This window comes from Athene noctua, chromosome 13 (genome assembly GCF_965140245.1).
Source record: "Athene noctua chromosome 13, bAthNoc1.hap1.1, whole genome shotgun sequence".
In the NCBI taxonomy this organism is placed as follows: domain Eukaryota; kingdom Metazoa; phylum Chordata; class Aves; order Strigiformes; family Strigidae; genus Athene; species Athene noctua.
This window is the reverse complement of record NC_134049.1, coordinates 3,685,992-3,701,320: the sequence shown is the minus strand read 5'-3', so window position 1 is coordinate 3,701,320 and position 15,329 is coordinate 3,685,992. Positions and strand designations below refer to the sequence as shown.

The following is a 15,329-nucleotide window of genomic DNA, read 5'->3' as shown; positions in this document are numbered from 1 at the left end:
TCCGCTGCTTCACCCCCAATTAAAACCCCGTTGTCTTCAGCCTCACTGAAGACAGGAACTGAGAAGATGGGGCTTTACAGGTGGTCCTGGAAAGGCAAAGCAGCTGCCAACACTCCTCCCAGAGACATAGAAGAGAGATGGCTCTTAGCTTATTTTACACGTCCAGAATCATCTGGCATACTGACAGCCATACATACCCACCCGGCCAAGGCAGAGGAGTCAAAAAGACATCTAGAGGAGGCCAGACTTGTTGAACAGAAATCTGCTACTCGCACACATTTGTTCTTCAGTATAAAACCTCCTTTTAATGCCACACTGGCATAACAGCGTACTGACTGATACAGCTAACACAATTTTCAGACTTCTGCATTGGAAGTACCATGTGAGCCCCCCATCAATATTCCCATGAGTTTATTTCATCCTTTTAAACTCTGAAGGCCAGAAGTGACCAGCACGCTTGCGAGAACAGTGCTTTTCTCCGTTTTTGAATAAATGTGTCAGTCTTCCTGCATATTCACAGTCCTAGACTGATAACATTTTTTGTTGGTTGTGTACTTATTGCTCAGTTGGTTACAGCCAGCTGATAAATGGGTGAGGAGAAAAAGCCCAGTGTGAGCCTTCTTCACTATTACTCTTTACTGGAAGGTTCACCTCCTTTCCTGCATAATGGGTCTATGTAGAGAGAAAAATGAATCCCGATTCCTTTGAAAAAACATTTTTCTTTAATCTCCCTTAGATCAGGCAATTTCCAGATGATTGTTTCTTCACTGCCTGGATTTCTAGATGGGTTTCTGCTGGACATTCTATAAACTCTTTCACTTTTAATAGGTCATACATAATTTTTAGTATGAAGGCTGCATACATATGAGACATTACGCTACTAACGTATACTACAGCTCTGTCTTCAAATGTTTTGGTATAATCAAGTACTTCATCACTCTCCCAGCTCCTCGGTGGCACACTCTCACCACTCCTTGGAGGCGTTTTTTTTTGCCTTCCTTTCATGACATCTGTTCCTTCCTCACAGGTACCCTTTCTGAATTATATGCTGTCTGAAGTGTTCACTCAGTCCTAAAATCCCATTCTGGCTTTAGTTAGTCTTCAAAATCATGCCCTTCAGGAGGTAGATGCCATTATTCAGTGAGCCTGTCTTTATATTTGCCCCTTGCGTTTTAAGCATCTAGAACAAAATAGTGAAGTGTATAGAAAACCAAGTTACAAAGTTTTGAACTTGTTCTGTGATAAATCTTTTCCAGGGTGAGGGGTGCTCCCTCATTTCTGGAAAAGATTAACTCTTAAAAATGCAAGAATCCAAACTAACAAGCACATATTATGCAAGGCCACATACCACATATATTTTAATGAACAGAGACCTAAAATTTTGAGATAAAGGCAACAAGATCTGCACCACAATTCTGTAAAGCTTTTGTAATATCCAAGAATCTTTTCTTGCCAATATACACACAAACAGGAAACCTTACTCAAATAAACAGTCACTTATAGACACAAATATTTAAAGGTCCAGTCCATAATGAATAGAATGCATTTTTATTTAAATACTTTAGCAATGCAGAAGCCTTTATGTTAGCTTCAATTTTACCTAGTTTCTTCTTGCAGGCAGCTTTCTATTGGCCCAAGTCTCATATTTTAGAATTTTTAATACATAAGCAATAAACTATTGTTTTTAAGCACAGACTAAATCAACTTTGACAAAAATAACTGACCACTAGTAAGTACATCTCAAGTATTCAGTGTATTTTTCTCTTTTGTAAACAAATCAGAGTCTCTATTTCTGTTTGAAGACAAATAGATTCCCGTTGAAAAGTGCAACATAAGAACATACCTGTGAGTAAAACAATCACCACGAATAAGAGAAACTTTTCAGAAGAGGGCTTGAAAAATAATAACAAAAACAACAGCAAAGTAAAATGGGCAGACCCAATGGGCAAAGAGGAAAGCACAGAATACTTTTAAAGGCTGCTGAAAGACAACTGAACCGCTTATGCAGATAAGAAGAGGCAAGAATATTTAGATTTAATTCAAATCCGCAGTAAATGAGAAATCTGGTTTGCTGCATTCTGCCAACAATTGTAACTACTGATCCTATTTGACTTTACCAACGCTCGATGAGCGTTTGCATTGAAGCAGCAGAGAGCAATGCTGAGCCTGCCTTTAGTCCATTTGGGAAGTGACTTGGGAACAACCTGAAGAAAACCAGTAACTCCAGAGATCACATTTATTATCTAAAAGCATCAGTTTAGTTCCAGCTTAACAATGACCACTCCACTTAAAGCACTTTTCAAAAGTTTCACTTTTTAGCATCAAAGACATTACTTTGTATTTAAAGAAAGCATTCACTTAAGTTGACAGCAGTGCATACCTTCAATCAAACAAGCAAAACAGGGTAAATCTGGTACAAATATTAAAGTCTTGCGTACAATGGGAAAAAAAACCCAAAACAATCAAAACCAGAGGAAATACTTGGTTGCAGTCGGAAGGTAAAGACAACTAATGAAGCACAAGAACATGTAACTTCTCTGAGGTTTGAACTAGGACTCTAATAAAAGGAGAGACTGAAACTGAAATTTTCAGGAGAATCTCATAGGTAGCCAAAATTAAGATATGCTGAAATAGTCAAAGTTTGCTAGAAAAAGAAATCACAGCCCTAGAATAAAATTTATTAAGGATTAAAGGAATATTTCAACACTAAAAATCCAGTAAGGAATATTAAACTCTACAGAAAAAGATACTTTTACATAGGTAGCAATACTGAGAAGTACCGGCCAAGCACCTTGTTTCACATAATTCTTCTTTGGTGCATACTTTGCCTACTAATTTAATTCCTCTGAAAACACTGGTCCATATTTGTAAGGTAGTATTTGCTTTGTTTTTCCAATGTTAACATCAAGGATAGCAGGTCAACACATGTACCTTTTTATTTATTGAATACTATACCTACTGGAAATAGTAGCGTATTATTTTGAATATCATATGTAGAAAATTGCTTTGTCAGTCACAGCAATTGAACAAAAGCTCTTTAAATCTTAACTTCTTCATTAAAATAATGGGTGGAAATGAATAATTACACCTAAAAACCTGTTCAGGAAAAAACCCTCCAGTAGTTGTACAGTGCTTTTGGACATTAGAATGACTAATTTGGTCATTACTCTAGAAAACCAACGTCTGGAATTGACAGCCAGAAAATATTTTATCTAACGTACTATATTAGGACAAATGGACAAACAGTCTCAAGGGGAAAAATAAAGCGTAGTCCAAACAGATTCATAATACAAGAAGTTATTGGAAGTGACAAAGCAGCAGAAGGTGTGGTCCTTAGACGTGAAGAGAGAGGACTCTGAGCAGCAATACGCATATTCTGTTCAGGCAGGTGGTGCTGGAAGAAGCTGCCTGCGCCCCTTTCAGAGTGATGCTGCCCCCCAGGTGGGTGCAGAAGCCAGCAAGTACAGTCATCAGCGTGGAAAAGTTTAACTGAACTGCTGTATCACGTTCAGGAGCAGAGAGGGCTAAACTAATGTCAGCAAATAAAGCTGAACAGAATTAAGGAACTGCTGAAACAAATGATAGGAAATCAATTCTTTTTCCAACAAAATAAAAAAAATAGTGGCATGTTCCCTGTGCATAAACCATGGTTTATGGTATTGCTAACTGCTTTGAGTAGAGAAAAAGAATCTGCAATGATTTAAAGGGGGAACAAAGAAGGGAAAAGGGAAATTCGATGAGACTCCCTTGAGGTTGGATAAAAACATTCTGAGATATCACAGTAAAAAAAAACCTGAAAAAGATAAATATTTTTGTCCTGTCAGTGCAGCCATTCATGTTTCAAATCCCTACAGAGTGACATTTCAAAAACTTAACTATTATTTAGGATTCTTTTATTTTAGTCCGCAAAGCTCAGCAGCAGTAATTCAGTCAGTACGGTTCCCTTCTCATTACGACCCCTCACTATGGCACGCTCTCCATGTCACACAACGGAAGAGAAACTGTGCCACCTCTCAGCGCCTTAATTTCCACTGCAGCCACACCTAACCCAGACAGCAGACCTCATTCCCTAAACCTCCATTGAATTAGGTCACAAACTGGACTCCAGGACACTTCCCACTACAATTCATGATAGCCAAACGCGATCAAAAGTTTCCAAAGACGTTAAATGTAATCACTGTTGTTGAGTCTAATCTGCTTAAAATAAAAGCTGGAGAACTGCCAAAGGCTGTTTAAAAGGAAGGAAAAAAAAACCACACACAACCCACACAAAAAAGAAAAAAAACCAACCAAGCACAGCTTATTTCATTTTTACCTTACCCCACAGCTGCCAAGTAAATTTAATAAGTCTTTGTTTTATGAAGAATCCTAAAAACAGTCCAAAAGCAATTTTATATAGCCAAAAGGTACTAAATAAATATACCTTCACTCTAACACACAACTACTTTTTTGGTCCCATAAAAGTGGCTTCAGTTGTACGTTTCATTTTTTTCGGTTGTGTGTGTTAACATGCAACATGTCCTCAAATCGGAAGCGCTCCGACAAAATTACCACCTTCCTTAATATCCAAAATGTTTCCCAGTTGCCCCTCTTCCATATATATCTGTGCAACAACTTCCAGCTTAAGCACGGTGCCAACTTCTGCTCCAAAAATTCTCTTCCCTCTTTTCCTTCAGGTCTATTTCTGTGAAGTTCCAATTTTCTCCAGGCTGTACTCCTAACCACAACACTCTCTTTTCCTACAAGAGCAATGCCTGGTTTGCCAACCTGCAGGCTCAGCTCATCCACAACATCTGCTTTCTCTACTATTATGTGTTGCTGTGGGCATTCCTGGCAGGAAAGAACTGACCAGCTTGACATCTTTTTCCGTAAATGTTTCTGCCCTTCAGCTCTGACATCTTCCTAGCTAAAATACTCTAATTCTCTGCCCTGGCAGAATGCTAAGTAACCCTAGACTTTTTAATGCTGTTTTTGCCTTTTTTCTTTTGAAAGCTTTTCTCTCTCTTGTGTGACCTTTTCTCCCCTCCTTTATCTGTGCATCTAATGATTTCATCATAGAATATATGCAAAATAGAAGCTGATTTTCCTTATGACATCCTTTGTTGCTTTCCACTCCTTATCAACCAGACGTTAAGTCTTTCATCACTCTTTATATTTTATCTCCCATTTTCTTCAGTAACAATTCCTCTTCAACCTCCCTGCCATTCCCATACCATTTTCCCCAAAAGGTCACATCTGTCTTGCTCTTTTGTCTTCTAACATATCCAACTCTTCCTGGAAGTACAGAACAATTCCTAGCCAAAAGCTTAGTAACAGTCAATATTCCAGCCTCCTGTTTCACCCTTAGACCTGGCTTAAATGCACCGATCATACACTGTTCAATACCTTTCCTTCCCTTGGCCCTGTTTTCTCCTGAACCTCTCTTATTCTCTTCAGTACCTTGCTCACAAGAATGTTATGGTTCAAGCTTTGGATCTCTTTCTTCCATATCTTGTCTCTGAATAGTTACCTCTGCACTTGGGGGTGAGATTACCATACCTGGCCCAAGGAGTCACCCTGCTCCAGATCTTTTCAGTCAACAAGAGGGAAAATCTACCTCTAAGAGAAATTTTGTCTCTAAGGAGAAATTTTTTCTCAAATGAGGAAAAACTAACCATTATGACCAAACAAATAACTCTTCTTAAACCAAGTCACATACAAGTTTAATACAGTATCTAGTACATGCCATTTCTCATCCACTAATCTAATAATTTGGGTTGGGACTCCCATTTTACATAGTTTCTTTTTCTAGTGGATTTATGCCCTCTCTGAACTTATTCATTAATAACTCAGCAGCAAAAATAATATTGTTTGCTTTTTGTTTTAGTCATGCTACTCTGTTCTTTGCATTCACTACCTAGCTTTCCTTTCTTGGTTGCATCCAATTCCACATGAATGCACACTTTGGAGAAATGGGTACAGTCTGCAGAAGTCTGATGTGCATCATAGAATCACAGACTGGTTTGGGTTGGCAGGGACCTTAAAGATCATCCAGTTTCAACCCCCTGCCATGGGCAGGGACACCTTCCACCAGCCCAGGTTGCCCAAAGCCCCGTCCAACCTGGCCTTGAACCCTGCCAGGGCGGGGGCAGCCACAGCTTCTCTGGGCAGCCTGGGCCAGTGTCTCACCACACTCGCAGGGAAGAATTTCTTAGAATTCCTTAAAGAATTATCTTCCCTGTAGCCCTTTAAGCACTGGGAGGCCGCTATAAGCTCTCCCCGGAGCCTTCTCTTCTCCAGGCTGAACCCCCCAACTCTCTCAGCCTGGCCTCACAGGGGAGGGGCTCCAGCCCCCTGAGCATCTGCGTGGCCTCCTCTGGACCTGCTCCAGCAAGTCTGTATGTCTTTCTGATGCTGGTGCCCCCAGAGCTGGACCCAGCACTGCAGGGCGGGGGCTCATAACAGCAGTGTAGAGGGGGAGAATCCCCTCCCTCGCCCTGCTGCCCACCCTGCTCTGGGTGCAGCCCAGGATACCGTTGCCTTTCTGGGCTGCCAGCGCACATTGCTGGCTCACACTCAGTTTTCCATCCACCGACACCCCCAAGTCCCTCTCCTCGGGGCTGCTCTCAATCCACTCCTCCCCCAACCTGGATTTGTGCTGGGGATTGCCCCGACCCATGGGCAGGACCTTGCCCTTGGCCTTGTTGAATTTCTGCAAGAATACTTCTGCAAGAGTATAAATGTGGAAACAAGCTAAAGCTATTTGAGGCAATATCAGCTAGTTTATTAATTTCAAAATGTGCACATGTAATTCTGATTAATGTTAATAGGAATTTAACATGCATAAAACCCCACAGTCTGTTCAACTGTCATATGCCGTGGGAAAAGTCTCCTCCTCCTCCTTGCAAAATTTAATTAAGAAAGGCCTTATGGTATCCAAAAGGTATGTCCCAGACCCAGTTCAGAGTACTTGGAGCCCTGTAAATCACCAGTCTCTTTCATTTCATTTCAAATTATTGCCATCCTTTAACACTTCTAATGAAAAAAAGCAATAATGCAAGTAATAAAAAAGTCATGTTTAGAAGTATCTGGAGCTACACACATTTTACCTTTTTAAAATTTAATACAAAGACAGTAAAAAAATAAAAGAAAATAATGTCTTGGGGTTCCATCTTTAAAGATTAAAATCAGGTAGTATGACAGCATCACTGTTATAGTAAAGTACAGTCATGGTGTGGTTACTCAACAGTTTAAATGCAATTTTATTTTATTTATTAGTAAATAACAGGTAATAAAAATAGTAAGAAGAATTATACAGACAATTGTACTTCCTACCTGCATACAGATAAAATCATTCTAATAGTATCTGTTTATCTCTGGTAGTTATAAAGTACCTCTCACTGCTGTGTCTTAGCTTCAGACAGCAATTAAGTCTTCTTCAGTGTGCAACTAAACCAGCCCTAATTAAAGTCAATGGGAGCTTTTCCACATACTTAACGGCTGTTGGTTGAGGCCCAAAAGTAACTGTGTAAAGAGCATAGTATGTCACTTAATGATAAATTGACTCTGCCTTTGAAAGAAATATTGGAAATGCATTGCAAGCTTCTCATTTCATAACCACTTGCTGAAGCCAGATGCCCAAATGACTAGTCAAGTCTTTGATAAATACTGAAATGATTATGCACAAAGGACCTAACCCTGCTCTCACTGAAGGTGATGCCCTAACTCCAAAAGAGCAAACCGTAGGGCCACAGGGCTTAGTGTCTATCTACCAGACACCACATTCAGCACACAGAAAGCACTGAGAAATACGGACTTTATCATATATTACTACACACTACACACACAATTTTTTCCACAATAGTAGATCTCAAAATTTGTATAAAGATCCTGCCTACCGCAACAGCCAATCATTCACATCAGCAGTTTTTAGGATCCAACTCGTTTTAAAGCGTGAGTTACAGCTGGCCTCAACTTTTTCCCTTAGGTGAAATCCAATGAAGAGGCCAGTATCTCACCTGAATATAGGTCAAACAAACTAGGTTTGAAATCAAAATTTCAGTTTTCTTAGAGAAATACTATTACCAGGGAGGCTCTCTTAAAATAAAAAAATAATTCAGCTACCAAAGTTTTCCTTTTATAAAGAGAATTGCTGCACCAAAGCTTTCCTGGAAGTGAAGGGCAGGCGAGGGACCATTTGTCCAGCATGGCACCACCACTGGATGCAAGACATGGTGTACAAGAGACCGCAGGCTAGCAGGACCATTAGCATCTCCAGTGATTCACAATGGGCATATCAGCAACTAACAGCTATTTCAGGAGATGAAATGGGGGAATATTGACACAGCAATACCCATGAGATACTGCTAAAAGGCACAAGGCAAGAAAGCAGAAAACTGGCTGGCTGCTGCCTGCCCAAGCAAGTTGTCAAAACTCTACCAAATGCATCGCTGTATTGCAAACTCAGCAACATGGAGGCAATTGAAATGCTTTTGTCTGTAGATCGTGAATTTTAATTGACTGACAGGTGCTCAGATAGACTTAAGACATTAATATCCCGTTTCCCTGTGATGAAAGACTGAGAGGAAGAGACAAACGATGTTTCTTACTCTTCCAAGTTTTGTGGAATCATCCTCAAAATACTACTGTAAAAAAAAAAAAAAAGATAATTTCATTCACATGAACACTTCCCATATAAACCTGATCACTTCCACGTCTTCTCAATAGTAGCTGATTTTTCCACCTTTGCCCCGGGATGATCTGTTTCCATTTCTCAGTCACATCTGTTCTACTGTAAGAGTTCCTGGCTGCTACTGACATGCTTCTCAATTGCTTGATCAGTAAGTTCAAGAGAACATTTAATAGTTTATATAGTCATTCAACTTAGATCTTCCTAGGTTTTAGGAATTTCATATTCTCTTTACTTTTTTTGACTTGAGAGGTACTACTACTAGTACCCATCTTAAAAAAGTTTGAAGTCAGAAAGACTACTAGCTATTTAAATCTCACGTTCATTTAATTCATTATAAGTCTAATAAGCAAAATAGCTGCTTTCCAATTAAACTCTGTCTTAGTTTGAGTAACACAATGGCTCTTCTGCTGTGATTTACAAGGCAATGACAAAGTGTTCCTTAGGTAGTGTACAAAGCCTAGGATTTTCTTTTTAATTATAACATCCTTTCGGCATTTTCAATTACAAGCTTGAGGAAAGGGTCATCCCTAAGAATTATAAAATATTGACAGTAGCCTACTCACTTTAAAAGTTTGCAGACTTCCTCAAGGATATTCTTCCAAATCAGCATCTTCAGAACCTACAAAATTCACTATATCTGTCAATATCTTGTTTCAATAGTTAATTAGATCCATTGCTTTAAAAAAAACCCTCACAAAAAGTCCTCCTTGTGAACAGTTTTTGTTCTTTTTCATTGAATTAAGGTACCCTTTCTGTGTATTGTTTTCCTACCTACAAAAATATGTAAATATCTTGTTATTTTCTAATAAACTTTTGATAAGATGAGCTGGCTTGGCCCATCAAACCTCTCACTGCAGGTATTTCCTCCTCAAAATAGGTCTATGGTTCTTCACTGAACCATTTAATATTTTACAGCATTCATTTCTGAAAAAAACAAAAAATGGATATCCATACAATAACTGCTTGCTTCTCTAAGGTACAGAACCCCCCCTTAAAAATTACCTCAACTGATGACAGTTGAGGGGAATGGTTTGTTGGTTGGTTTGGGGTTTTTTCGTGTTGTGTGTTTCGGTTTTGCTTTTTTTTTTTTAAAAAAACCAACCAAACAACCCAAACAACAGAAGCCAGTAGTTGTTCCATACTCAACCCATAAAATTTAGCCACCCAGCCAAGCACATTCAAGGCACAATTCAGGGAACCGCTGAACTTTACACAGGGAGACAGGAAATTTAACTGTAGTTTCTCACAGAAAAAGATGTACACAAAGCTATACCAAACGTAAGACTCTGCTGAGATGGCTTAGAAAGTTCAGTGCTCTTTGATAATGGCCCCAAAACTGGAGCTGGTTAATGCTGAAAGAGTTTTGGTCACAAGTCTGCGGAGAGAAGCACCTCCTGGCTGGCCACGAGAGCCCCCTGCATGCCCAGTCAGATAGCCCGTTGGCTACCAGTGGCCTAGCAAGTCTTATGTTTTTTAAGTAACAGGCAAATAATTAAGAATAGTTAACATCTCTCTAAGGTTACACTGAGCACTCTCCAAATGTCTGTCCCCTAGGGCAGACCACAAACATTTGTAGCTTGCAGCAAGTTAACTGGCTATTAATTCAGTTAAAAATAGCACTAAAACCAGAGAGAAATTCCATTAAGTGTAGACACCCTGCATCTGCTACTGAATCTACACAGCCTGAGTCTCTCTGCAGCTAGGTCACGAGGCTGGTACATACGTCCCCCTTCCTCCTAAGCATACTTGTTTACAGCGTTGTATAAAATAAATTAATGACATCTTTTAAAGGTACAGCAGAAACCAGTGTGAAATATACGCCATCTCTTTCTAACCTAAGCATACCCAGGCTAGAATTTTCGACCCAGAGTAGTGCCCCAGTCACTTCCCCATACAAATCTTGTGCCCAAACCTAGCGAAGACTGTAAAACATATCAGCACTTGAAGGATGTGTAGTTACACAGCGACCTCGGCGACACATGGGTCTGTCATTCTATCACTTAAGTCCTGGGACTGTTTCCTCCACTTAAAATCTAGTTGATTCCACTTACTAAAATGGGCATGTACTACGCGCAGAGAGTGAAAGGCACCACATAAAATAATGCAACATTATGCGGACAGCTTGAAAAAAAATTATCATCTTTGTCTGTTCATTCTGAATGAATGTTATTCATGTGACATTTTGGACAAGATTGTAGGGGTAACTTTAGTTTAATGACTAATTAGCAAACTTCTGCAGGAATAACATGGCAATGGATTTGACAAAGTGTCACATCACGGGCACGCTGGGTTTCTCCTGACACTTCCCTTGCACTCACTGTCTCTTTTTGGGCTGCCAGCGCAGGGAGGTTGCTTATGCTACAAAACCTCATTATGTTTAGAAACAACAAACAAAATATGAGAGTAATAAATATTACAGCACAAAACATAAAACATGGAAGGCATAGTCTGTGGAATAATCAATCCTCTTGGACTCAGAGGTCATTTCAGCTCCATCTTCCTATCTGGTTCTCCCAGTAGCGTAACCCTGAACTGGTCAACGTGCTTCCTTTCTCTAAGTAACCCTCCTGACAGGCTTTGTCTCACAGTTTAACGGATCAACTTCAAAATAAAGACAACACAATTATCATTGTTTCACCTGAAACTTTCACTCTAAAAGCAGCAAGGGAGCAAATTATATTAATCGCTTTGGCATCTGTGGAATAAGGAGGACATCTATATCCTGCATACAGATTATATCTCTTTACAGTATAAACTGGAATCAAGCCATTTTATTTCTTTAACCACATTTAGCAAACAACTTTTGTTATGTCCCTGACTATTTATTTTCCATTTATTGGAAGTAAGCCTTTGGAATAATCTTAGACAGCATTTCATCAGTTAGTATATCTGTTTGCTCAGACAAGAAATTAGCACTTTCACCGTTACCAATTTTATGTTTTGCCAGGGCTAATTGCTATGACGGTACTTAAGGACCAGCAATACAGCTACTTGGAAAAACAGCAGTTTCTCTCATTTTTGTATCAAGATAGCTGGATGGTTCAGACATGGTGTAAGAGTGAATTGCAGTGATTTTTTTTTTTTTTTTTTTAATAAGTTAGATATTATCCAACTCCACTGCTGAGTAGCTGAATACCAGTTCTTTGAGAAAACCGGTGACAGGATAACACCACCAACCCCCCTCTCCCAAATAAATAATTCATACACACAAACATCTCAGCTACCTGGGAAGCGCCCTCTGTAGCTCTAATGGTTAACATGCACTTTGTTAGGCATGACGTTTATCATTTCTTTAGTACACATTGCCAGAGCCTGAGGAAAGTTTAAAAATAATGTCAATAGACAAAGGATCGTACTCAGAGTCATCTACCGAACTTTGTTGTTCTCCTGGAGGTGAAAGCCTATATGAATTCATTCAGGGCCATTCTATTATATATGCAGAGAAGTGTCTATCAAGCCCAGAATGAAAAGGAGTTACTCCCTACGCAAGGTCTGAAGGATCATGTCTAATAACTAGAGGTTTTATTTCACGATTTTAGAAATTCTCATTTAAAAGTACCCGAAGCAAAGTCTAAACAGGGAATGATAAGAGAAGTAATTGGTGTACCAGTTTGGGTAGTGTCTTATTTCTGATAGGAAGCACAATACATCTTGTATTACAGATTAGGACAACAAGTGCAAGCCACCCCAGCAACGAAGCAGAACAAGAGTTAGTAGAGATAGTGTTAACATTAACTTTGAATTTCCTGATTGCTGTCAGCCACTTGCACAGCAAATCGTTTTGATGTAGTCTCTCATTTCCTTGACATTAAAGGGAAACTTTAAAGGAAGTTGAGAAGTTATTGGTTGAAGAGACTGAAATGACCATCCTCTTTCAATTTCTCATTCTTGCCTTCCTTCACTTTACAGGTTTCAGTGTAGAAGTTCTTCCTACAGCTCTTGAAAAAAAGTTTATCGCCTACCATTATCACCTTATGTTCTCTTCCTCAGCTGTAAACTTTTTATTCTTTTCCTTATGTCTCCTTTGCTCTCCTATACCTCATTTCTTCCCTTAAAATAATCCTTGTTATTCTCTATTTTCTTTTCCCATGTTTCCCCATCATATCAAATTTATTCATGTCTACCAAGTATTCAGGCAACTTCTTCTATCAGATATTGTGGTGTTAGTGGGGCAGAGGAGCTCAAGGGAAGAATTCCCATTAATTTATAAAAGTGCTATAAGCAGCAGTAAGGAAGAGCTGTACTGGACTTTTTCCTCTTGTTACACCGTACACGAGGGAATAGCTGGCATAGGGAACAGCAGCACAGACCCCAATAAGGCAGAGTCATGTAGGACCTTGTTTCAGGTAAAGCAGGTCAGAAATGGACAGTGAAGGATAAGAGAACCAGTTACAGGTCCCTTTACCTACTCCTACTCTTCCATTGCAAATCCAGCCTCAGCAGTTCATCAGTTCTTTTGTTTTTAAGCAAGATGCATCCTTTCTGGTCTACTGCCTAATGACAGAACTTCTCTACAAAGACTTTTCAAAGAAAGTGACAAATCAAGGTATCACAGCAGCACCTCTTGAGTATATATTTATATATTTGAGTGACTCCTCCAGTCTTATACTGGCACATTTAAGAACACGCAAGAGTAGTTTGATCAACAGTAGAACAAGAGCTGTAATGCCTCTGTAGTTTTATTTCTGTTTCCTCGTTGCGCATCAGAAAACAGGAAGATGGTATGTTTTTATTAATTTTTAATTATTTACGCCGCTTTGTTAAACAGCGTGATGCACCTGAAACATGATCAGTAAGGAGAGTTCTGTAAGCAAAATATGCATCACAGAATACATGCTTTCTTCTGATCTAAAAATACGGTGTTCCCAGTCTGCACGACTTTTTATAGGCAACCACGTATGTCCTGTGATATTCTGACTACAGCACATCTTCTTTTCCTATAATAAAGAGTTGCATATTTTCATTTTGATTGCCTGGAATGAGAACAGAAATGTGTAAGGAATTAATGGGTTTATTCAGTCACAGTCATAAGTTCGGACCTTTTCAAAGGCTTGTTCTGCTTGTGCAGTCATGCTGTTAAATTATCTTTCATTATTAATATAGCTCCTATTAGTAGCTCTGCTTAGCAAAATATTTCTTTTAATTTGCACCTAATGGGAAAAATTGACAAATGTTTTGACAATATTAACCAGTTCGTTTTGTCCCTTGAATGTAACGATTTGCTTCCACAATAGTAGAGCAAAGATCATGCATGTGATGACTGACAGTGGGAGCATGAGCACAACTGATGGGTAGGGCAGAGTCATAAGATAAAGCCACCTTTTGATTAAAAAAAGAATTTTAATTGTAATAATTAAAGATACTATGTTTTAATCTGTGCAGTTGTATTTTAACTCTAATTTCAATCAGTGAACAAATGATCGAGTTACACAATTCCATCAGACTACACTCAATACAACGCACTGACAGAACAAAAGGCAAATTAAAAAAGGGAAAAAAAAATCTCTAGAAAACACAGAAGAAGATGTATTTGAGAACTCCAGCACTTGCTAAAACACTAAGACTGGATCACCATCAGCTCCAAATTTGGTACTGCCTTTGGGTATGGGTTTTTTTTTTCCCCTAGAAACTATTGTTCTCCCTTTCTAGCACCCTAGAGATTCAGTGTGAAAAATGACCCAATTGAAGTCAGTTTTACCATTCTCCTTAAAGGTAAGATATTAATTCTGATTTTTATATTCTATAGCGCAGAATTTATTTAGCAAATACAATCGAAGTGATTTATGGCACGTGAAGTGTTTTTTCAATGAAAACCTAGTCTTCTGAAATTTGTATTTGCTGAAGATTTTCGTAGGACATTTGGTCATAGATTTCTGACAATATCTGGATGTTTCCAAGTTACTGTGAGAACAAGGAGGAGACACAAATATTAAGACTTGCCCATGCCTCTCTCCCTTAAGTGGACGGGCAAATTCCTTAAAATGGCAGCATTACGCTTCTGCATGCAAGCTTGTTTCTACCCCTCTCTGGGTTTTCTGTGGCTTCATATGGTTGTCTTAGATACAGGCAATCTTTTCTGAGACAAAGAGATGATTTCTCACAGTCACAGAGAGATATAATTAGGTTTACCAGGGATAGATTCTGCTACCTTATTCCACATACGCCAGAAGTCAGTAAGTAGATGAGACCTCAAAATGATTTATCGCCTGAAAGCAAGCTGATGGTGGAGCATTGCTGTACGTGATGCTGAAGAGCAAGAAGCAACATGTACATGAAGTTCTTCCAGTATGAACAGTTTTTCACTTGTCAAAAATCAACTACGTGTGCTGTCCTGCTCTCTGCTCATCTGGCTTTGTTAGCTCTTTTCAGAGTTAACACCAAGCCTCAAAACTACAGATCACAATGGACATGTGGGATTGTATCTACTTAGGTCAGTAAGGACTTTGCTCTGCTGTCTTCAGGCATTACCTAAATGTTCCCTGTATAATTTCCTCCCAAAGGAGGACATGAAGTGTGCAATAGCCTAGATGTTATGCAGAGCTTGCACAGATAAGCACTGACTAGGTAATACACCTGTAACCTCTTTGTATTCAACTCCCTCTAGAAATGTGCTTCCTTACCAGCTTGTGTTGAATGGAATGGAATGTTGGATGAGATG

At 39.2% G+C, this 15,329-nt stretch overlaps 1 protein-coding gene across 2 annotated transcripts in view; it reads right to left on the bottom strand.

Moving 5' to 3' along the window:
* The window catches only part of SEMA6D (semaphorin 6D), a 269,723-nt gene that overhangs the window by 188,404 nt on the left and 65,990 nt on the right, over positions 1 to 15,329 (bottom strand). The gene's annotated exons all lie outside the window — the stretch shown is intronic.